The sequence below is a fragment of the Aulonocara stuartgranti genome, assembly GCF_965226115.1.
Source record: "Aulonocara stuartgranti genome assembly, chromosome: 23".
NCBI lineage: Eukaryota > Metazoa > Chordata > Actinopteri > Cichliformes > Cichlidae > Aulonocara > Aulonocara stuartgranti.
Window position 1 is genome coordinate 20,189,648 of NC_138958.1, and position 8,240 is coordinate 20,197,887.

The following is an 8,240-nucleotide window of genomic DNA, read 5'->3' on the forward strand; positions in this document are numbered from 1 at the left end:
AGGATGAAGACACGGAGGCTGGACCAGACGAGGATGAAGACGCGGAGGCTGGACCAGACGAGGATGATGATGCAGAGGCTGGACCAGACGAGGATGCAGAGGCTGGACCAGACGAGGATGCAGAGGCTGGACCAGACGAGGATGCAGAGGCTGGACCAGACGAGGATGAAGACGCGGAGGCTGGACCAGACGAGGATGAAGCAGTGGCTGGACCAGACGAGGATGCAGAGGCTGGACCAGACGAGGATGAAGACACGGAGGCTGGACCAGACGAGGATGATGAAGCAGTGGCTGGACCAGACGAGGATGATGAAGCAGTGGCTGGACCAGACGAGGATGCAGAGGCTGGACCAGACGAGGATGCAGAGGCTGGACCAGACGAGGATGCAGAGGCTGGACCAGACGAGGATGAAGACACGGAGGCTGGACCAGACGAGGATGAAGACAAAGCAGATGCTGAAACCGGACCAGGCGAGGCCGAAGACTCTGAGGCCGCAGCAGGCGAGGGTGATGAGACTGCAGCTGGTGATGAGACTGCAGCTGATGGCTGGACGGGCTCCTCGGGCCCCCCAGCAAAAACAGTCTCAGACCCAGTGGGCACTGGAGCCCCTGGCACACACAGAACAGAACCAGCAGGCACACGGGCCTCTGGCAGGAACGCAACAGAACCAGCAGGCACACGGGCCTCTGGCAGAGACAGAACAGAACCAGCAGGCACACGGGCCTCTGGCAAACACATGGCAGACTGCAGCTGCACAGAGCATTGAGTCTGCTCAGGCAGCGACGGCTGGTAACATTTTAACAACAAAAGTATATTTACTTATATTTACCCCCCCCCCCCCCCCAAAAAAAAAAAAAAGAAGAATGGTTTGTTCCAGCTCTCCAGCACCCTTGCTGCCAGAGCGATGGTGGCTGAGACGCAGCGGAGCGGAGGTGTAAGTGCCTGGCTTAAAACAAGACATATTAACTGCATTTAACCTTCAGTTACTTTTTATATAGTTAGGTAGGCGTCAGGCCATGTTTCTTTTTAACTGAAAAACATTACACCAGGTAACCTGCAGTGTTGAAAACTTTTCCGACAATATTTGCTACCCTACAATCTATGGAACGCCAGGACTGCCATAATGAATTAATTAAATACACCATTAAATAATTAATTAAATGTGTCAATAATTAATTAAAATTGGAATTAATTAATTAAATAAATAGTTATGATATATGTAATTAATTAATTATTGACACATTTAATTAATTATTTATGTATTTCACGTTTTAATTAATTATTGACACATTTAATTAATTAATTATTGACATATTTAATTAATTATTTATGTATTTCACATTTTAATTAATTATTGACACATTTAATTAATTATTGACACATTTAATTAATTATTTAATGATTTATTTATTTATTTCATTTTGGCAGTCCTGACGCCTGGCTCTCATCATGAAATTATTTTATCTGTCAGCCTCACCCATCAAACTCAGGGGGCGGGGTTAACGCTGATCGAGTCAAAACCATTGCTTTGGCCTGGTGGCCATTGTTTCTAGCACACAACAACCGGCATGTGGAAGCTAACAGAACTGAGCTTTGAAAAACCCTGTTTGTGTGTTACCAAATACCGTTTTAATATTTTTTTAGCCGAGAATGTAGTGGTTTAATCTTCATGTGTCTGGTCGGTTTGTCAAGATACAGCCTCTTTGCAAAAGTGTTTCGATGATTTCGGAGATGTCTGCCCAGTCTCACGGCAAAGCGTGGGATAGACCCGCTCGCCTCGCAAGCAATCCCACCGACAAAGCGCAGGCCCCGGTACACAGCTGTAGTAACCCCCGCTGACTTCTTTTACTGAGGTTATATTTATCGGTGTTTTATTTCCTGATGTTCTTATGTGTCCTACGTGTTTCAGTCGCCAATTCTGAATTATAACTAACATTAAAAACATGTTTAAGGAGGAGAGAGAGCAAATAAATCTGTTTAACATCTGATCTTTGGGTTTTTGTTCAGTAATCAGCGTGACCTGTGTATAAACACATAAAAGAGATAACGTTGGTGTTTCCGTCATGTAGTAACTGCTGGCTTTAACTGTACAAAGGTTGTTCGACACTATGAAACACATACAGACTTCATGATGTTCGGCTAATATTTTTATTGTGAATATTAATCATGCTGACCTCGCTCTGTACACCACACAGCGAGGTCAGCATATCCACGATATCCTCAGCTCCATGAGTTAACACAAAGTTTCCCAGCTGACTATCTAACTGCCAACTATTCCAGAGACGTGAAAATATACAGCATAAAGAAAAGTGTAAGAGACTCAGCAGCAGATTAGAATAACAGTTATACATTTAATAAATCACCAAATGAATCCAAGAAACGAGCAAACCTGTTCCGACAATTTGAATTTGTATTCCCTCAGCTGCAGACTCGCTGCTGTTTAAATGTTTGAAAAGGAAGATTAGATATAAACAAACGTCAAACATAGACTCAGTCTGCCTTCACATTTGATATGAGGCCAGCACGTATAGTGGCCTCAGCAGGCTATTACTGAAATACACATGCTATATCATAAACTATGATATAAATAGGGAGGTCCTATTAACATGTTTAGTTTTAAAGGACACCTTCCTGCCTTTAGTCTCATTCATGAGCAGTATTCGTTTTCTTCTAACATCCAGAAGTCTGCACAATGTGTTTCATAGTTTGTAACAAGCCTTTGACAGGTAAACATAACATGACCGAAAAAGCAAAAAAAAAGCAAAACAAAAGAGAGAGAGTGTTGACATAAGAAGAGAAAATTCTCTCAATTATGGAGACAGACAAATGGTTCATTTATGTTTGATGTGTGTTTATTCCTCCCTAAATATCGTCGGTGAAGTTTGCCATGCACGTCAGATTTTCCTGCGCATTTTTATACCTCTGCCAACAGAGAGAGAAAAAAAATCACATTCTAACAGACAGCTGGTGCTTAGAATACAGTTGAATAACTATTAAAAAACAGATGATATTTAGATGATAGTTCAGTCTAACACATGTGCCAGTGAACCATTAAACGTCTGTGAAACTATGCAGTTATGAAACGTAACTTTAACCTCAGCCAAACCGATTTGCTCAGTTGTAAATAAAACAGCGAAGTAAACGTGACCCGACAGACAGAACCTGAGTGAATGAAGTCCAGCGTTTAACCACTGAGAGCTAAAACTCAGCTGAAGTTTGAAAGCTGTGTGCTGGTGATTGGACATCAGCCGCTGATAAAGCTGGCTCGCCTATAAAGTGCTCTGTAAGGAAACAAGCTCCAGCAGCTCTGCGCTCGGGGAAAACACTATATTTACTTATCTTGTGCAGAAAAATGCGCTGACATTGCGTTATATCGAGCACCGGCTGCCCGGTTAAACTGTGACTATCACCAGGTAACGTAGGCGTGTTTCTTGAATTAGCAGCAGGTGTTAAACAGCTGACAGATGAGGAGGAGGATGCATGCAGGTAAACTGAGGGTCTGCTGAGCTGATCGCTGGTTTCGTGAGAAAAATGTCAGCTCGTTCTTTATGTTACAGAAGCACAGAGACACAAGACCAGGCGGAAAGAGACGATCGTTCGGTGAAAATGAGAATCTGCGAATGCAACATGTGGAACACGGAGAGTGGAATATGTAAACAAACCGGTTAATGTACCCCCTCGGTGCACTCTGCATGCTAACTGTTAGCAGAGCTAGTGAAATCTCTGAAAACATCTGAGCACTTTTGCAAGCATGTTCTATGTTGACAACCTGACCAGACATACGGCGCGACATTCGTGGCTAAAACACTGTTAAAAGTGTAGCTGGTGACAGAAAAACGGGGTATTTTAAAAATACATAAATAATTAATTAAATGTGTCAATAATTAATTAATTACATGTGTCATAACTATTTATTTAATTAATTAATTCCAATTTTAATTAATTATTGACACATTTAATTAATTATTTAATGGTGTATTTAATTAATTCATTATGGCAGTCCTGGCGTTCCATAACAATCCGTCCTACTCTGTAGTAAAATCAGCGACATTTGACCGTCCTATTGCTCCCATTGAAATATATACAGCCTATTTAAAATCTAAAACTTTAAATTGTCCGTAGCCTACTGTTGTTACCACTGTCCTGTTGGAAATGGATACTAACTAGCTGACTGACTGAATGCCCATTAACCTGATAACTCCTATTGTGTGTGTGTGTGTGTGTGTGTGTGTGTGTGTGTGTGTGTGTGTGTACACAGAGACAGCCAGGTTCATAATGGATATAAGGAAGTTTTTGGTTTTTTTTTAAGAAAAGGAGCCACATTCAGGTAAAAGTGTAAAATCAAATGATCCATCAATCAAGAATAATGTTGGATCAGTGTTTCAATGTTTATATCTTTTATTAGATGTTCATGTGGTTTGGTTATTTGCCTTTTGGTTTAAAGTACACTGAGAGAGGACTTTTTGTTAGTGATCTTAATAGAATTTTTTTCATATTAATGTAATTTTTCATCTAATTGAATCTACTTGTGTATGATTGTCAGTCCAAAGAGGGGAGGTGTAAAGGTCCCGTTTTGTTTATTGATCTAAGCCTGAACAGCTACGCGTAGTGTCCAGTAGAGCAGCGGTCCCCAACCCCCGGGCCTCGGACCGGTACCGGTCCGTGAGTCGTTTGGTACCGGGCCGCGAGAGTTGAGGCTCAGGTGTGAAATGTATGGTTTTCAAGGTTTTTATCGGTTTTCAGCGTTATTTTGTTATCGTTTTTATCGTTAACTCGGTTTTCCTTGGTCTTTTCATGTGTGTTATGAATAAATCTTCTTTTTTTCGGTACCGGTACTCGTTTTATTTTGTTGTATTTATCCGCGACACCTTAAAGGCCGGTCCATGAAAATATTGTCGGGCATAAACCGGTCCGTGGCGCAATAAAGGTTGGGGGCCACTGCAGTAGAGGGCTCTGTTGCTTAGTTAGCGGCAAGCTGCACTTCCAGCTCAGACCGGTTTTGTGACGCACATGTCCCAGTAGGCAGCTCTCAATGAAGCGCAAAGCAGCGTGATACCGGACTCTAGCGAAATTAACAATTTGCAGCCCTTGGAATGCGGAGCGAGGTACATGTTTTAAGTTGTATTTGTTTGCTTAATTGATATTTTGTTGTATTTTCTGCTTTATTTGAGTTCATATTTGTAATAAGCGTCTAAGAAAATGTATTTTGTGTTTCTGTTTAGTTTTCACGGTGCATTGGCGCACCTCAGCACTGTTAGATTCTGAATGAATCTCAAAGTAAAAATTACTGCACCCGTCGAGGCTCTCTCTATTTCTTCCTTGGTCCGAGGGACTGCTACAGGAGGAGAAAGTACAAGGTCAGGAAGATCCAGGTAAGAAAACAGACAGGGAACAGTGACAGGCAAAACAGAAACTGTTAAACTGACAAAGAGAAAAAACTGATTTCACACAATCTGGAAGTTGTGTCCTCCCTATATTAAAGCTGCTACACAGAATCTGCAAAACAAACTGGGTTGAAACATTTTTGACCCTCTTTAACAACATTCCAACAAAACATTATCATTGATTGCGGAGATTAAAATTAATGATATATTTTTATGTGGTTCAGCCACAACTCTACTGAAACCTCAGCCAGTAATAGGTCGGCCAACTTTTGGACCGTCCAGTTGTCTGTATGACTGCCGCTGTACGTACATCACATTTGCACACTATCAGAAAGTGCCAAATGGTGCCCTGGTGGAGTGAGGAGCTGTAAAGAGAAGCAGATGCTCTGTTTATATTCTAAAAATGTTTTAAGCTTGTTTCAAAGATTCTGTACTGCAGCTTTAAATGTTTTTCAAAAGCACACAGACACTTATCAGTGTTTCTCAAACTTTTTACAGTGTGTACCACCTGATAAAAATGTCAAGCTCTCCTAAGTAGCCGGGTGTGTTCTGAGCCCTCTGCTATACACTCTCTTCACCCATGACTGTATTTCCTCCTGCGCGTCCAATCTCATTGTTAAGTTTGCAGATGACACTACAGTGCTCGGACTTATATCCAACAATGATGAGACAAACTATAGGACAGAGGTGCAACAACTAGAGTCATGGTGCCACGACAATAACTTGGTCTTAAACACCAAAAAGACCAAGGAGATCATTGTAGATTTCCGGAAGAGGGGTCATAACAACCATCTGCCTCTCTTCATTGGCAGTGAGGCGGTGGAGAGGGTGAGCAGTTTTAAATTCTTGGGGGTAACTGTGACCGAGGACCTGTCCTGGGGCAACCATATCACCTCAGTTGTACGGAAGGCCCAACAGCGCCTCTACTACCTGAGGAGACTGCGGAGCGCACACATTCCCAGATCTCTGATGTTGAACTTCTACAACTGTGCCATCAGCAGCGTTCTGACATATGGATTTCTAGTGTGGTTCCCCAGCTGCACCAAGGCCGATCAGCAAGCACTCCAGCGGGTGGTGAAAGAAGCTGGCAGAATTATTGGAACAAGTCTGCCAGAGATCAGTAATATCTTCCCCACTCGCTGTCTGAGGAGGGTGCACAGTATCCTGCGGGACCAACATCACCCTGCGCGCCACCTTTTCCATCTGCTGCCCTCAGGGAGAAGGTACAGGTCTATACAGGCCAGAACATCCAGACTGGCCAACAGCCTGTATCCACAGGCTGTGAGGCTCCTGAACTCTCTGCCCCCCTCTCACGGACAATAACCATATCCAACTTCTTAATAGCAATGAACTGGTCTGCATTGGTGCATCATATCTTTATTCTCTTCCCCCCCTCTTTCTTAAATAGATAACTATCATATCTGATATCATATCTCACAGTACAATAATATTGAATGGGTTGCATTGTTGTATTTTGTCATGTTCTCAGGTCTTTGTCTGAATTTCTACGAACATTATTGCTAAGGATTGTCTTATTGCATTGGAGTCACACTGGGTTAAATATGTACACTTGGGTTTTAAGGGGTATTTATTATTTTCTTCTTTTTTTTGGTTGTATGGAAGCCCCAAACGCAATTTCATTGTTCTTGACAATGACAATAAATAAATAAATACTAAGTACCATTATGAAAGCATGAAAGTCATAAACCTTTAAACACAAAATTATTATTAAATTAGTAAAATTAGTATCTGCAGTAAAGATTTTTTCATACACTGTATACATTGTACCACAGGCAAAGTTGCCTCCATCTTAATAGTTTTTTATTAATATTTTGTAATAATTTATTCTGTTTTGGGAGTGTTTTTTATGTATCTGTATTATACTGTTTACTTTTTGCATTTCACCCCCATGTCATACTGTGTATGGTTGTGTGTGTGTGACAAATAAAATTTGAATTTGAATTTTTACTCACTATTGGTGTCATTCATTGTCCCCCCCACCCCCAGTAATTACGGTTAGGATATATATATATATATATATATATTTTTTTTTTATTCCAATACATTCTTCTTTTGCAGAATTTAAATAACCTTTATCAGATTTGATGGTTTTGTTCCAGACTTTTCAAAAAAGTGTTCTGGTTATCTTTCATGAATGTGGGGATTCAATTGTGTTAAAATGTACAAAACAGTGATGTCATGTTTTGTGACGAGGATCCAGGCAGAGAGACTTGATGAATTTAAGAATCTTATGATTTAATAAAGAAATTTGCAGACTTGCACAGAGATGGTAAAATTTTGATGACTGATAACAGAGAGGAAGACAACAGATGACAAGGACAGGGAGGAACAGGTGTTTAAATGCACCAAGGAGACAGTCATAGTGAACTCGGGACAACTGGAGACATTTAAGGATGCAGGGACTGAAAGAGACAGGGAAGAAGTCTCATCGTGACATGTAAAGTTTATCTTGCTTGGCTGGGCAGCTCTCTGGGTGCTCAGCACCCCCAAAGCTCTGATCCTAGAATCGCCCCTGCTTGAAACTAATTTTATCAACGGAAGATTCTTATTTTTGAAGGCTGTAAATATTAAACTTTGTGAGACAGTGAATACCAGCTGGTAACAGTAAAGTACAAATGTACTGTTCACCAGCCGTAGATAAACATCATTACTACTAACGATGGCAGTCGCTTCCAGAGCGTTAAGGATGGATCAGCTCCCCAACTGCTCCACGTTTCATCCTACTTTGACTTCAGGAACTTTATGCAGTACGTATCCCACACCTCCCCAGTGCACCAAAGAAAGAAAGAAAGAGGGCAAACACGTGATTGATCTCTCCTTAAACATAGGACGAC

The 8,240-nt window shown here is 41.4% G+C and overlaps 1 long non-coding RNA gene across 1 annotated transcript; it reads left to right on the forward strand.

Annotated features, from left to right (window-relative positions):
• Positions 1–4,628: 4,628 nt before the first annotated feature.
• Positions 4,629–7,339, forward strand: LOC309700894. Its single transcript, XR_014274791.1, has 3 exons — positions 4,629–5,106; positions 5,224–5,373; positions 6,198–7,339. It is a non-coding gene; the product is annotated as an uncharacterized lncRNA (long non-coding RNA).
• Positions 7,340–8,240: the final 901 nt, after the last annotated feature.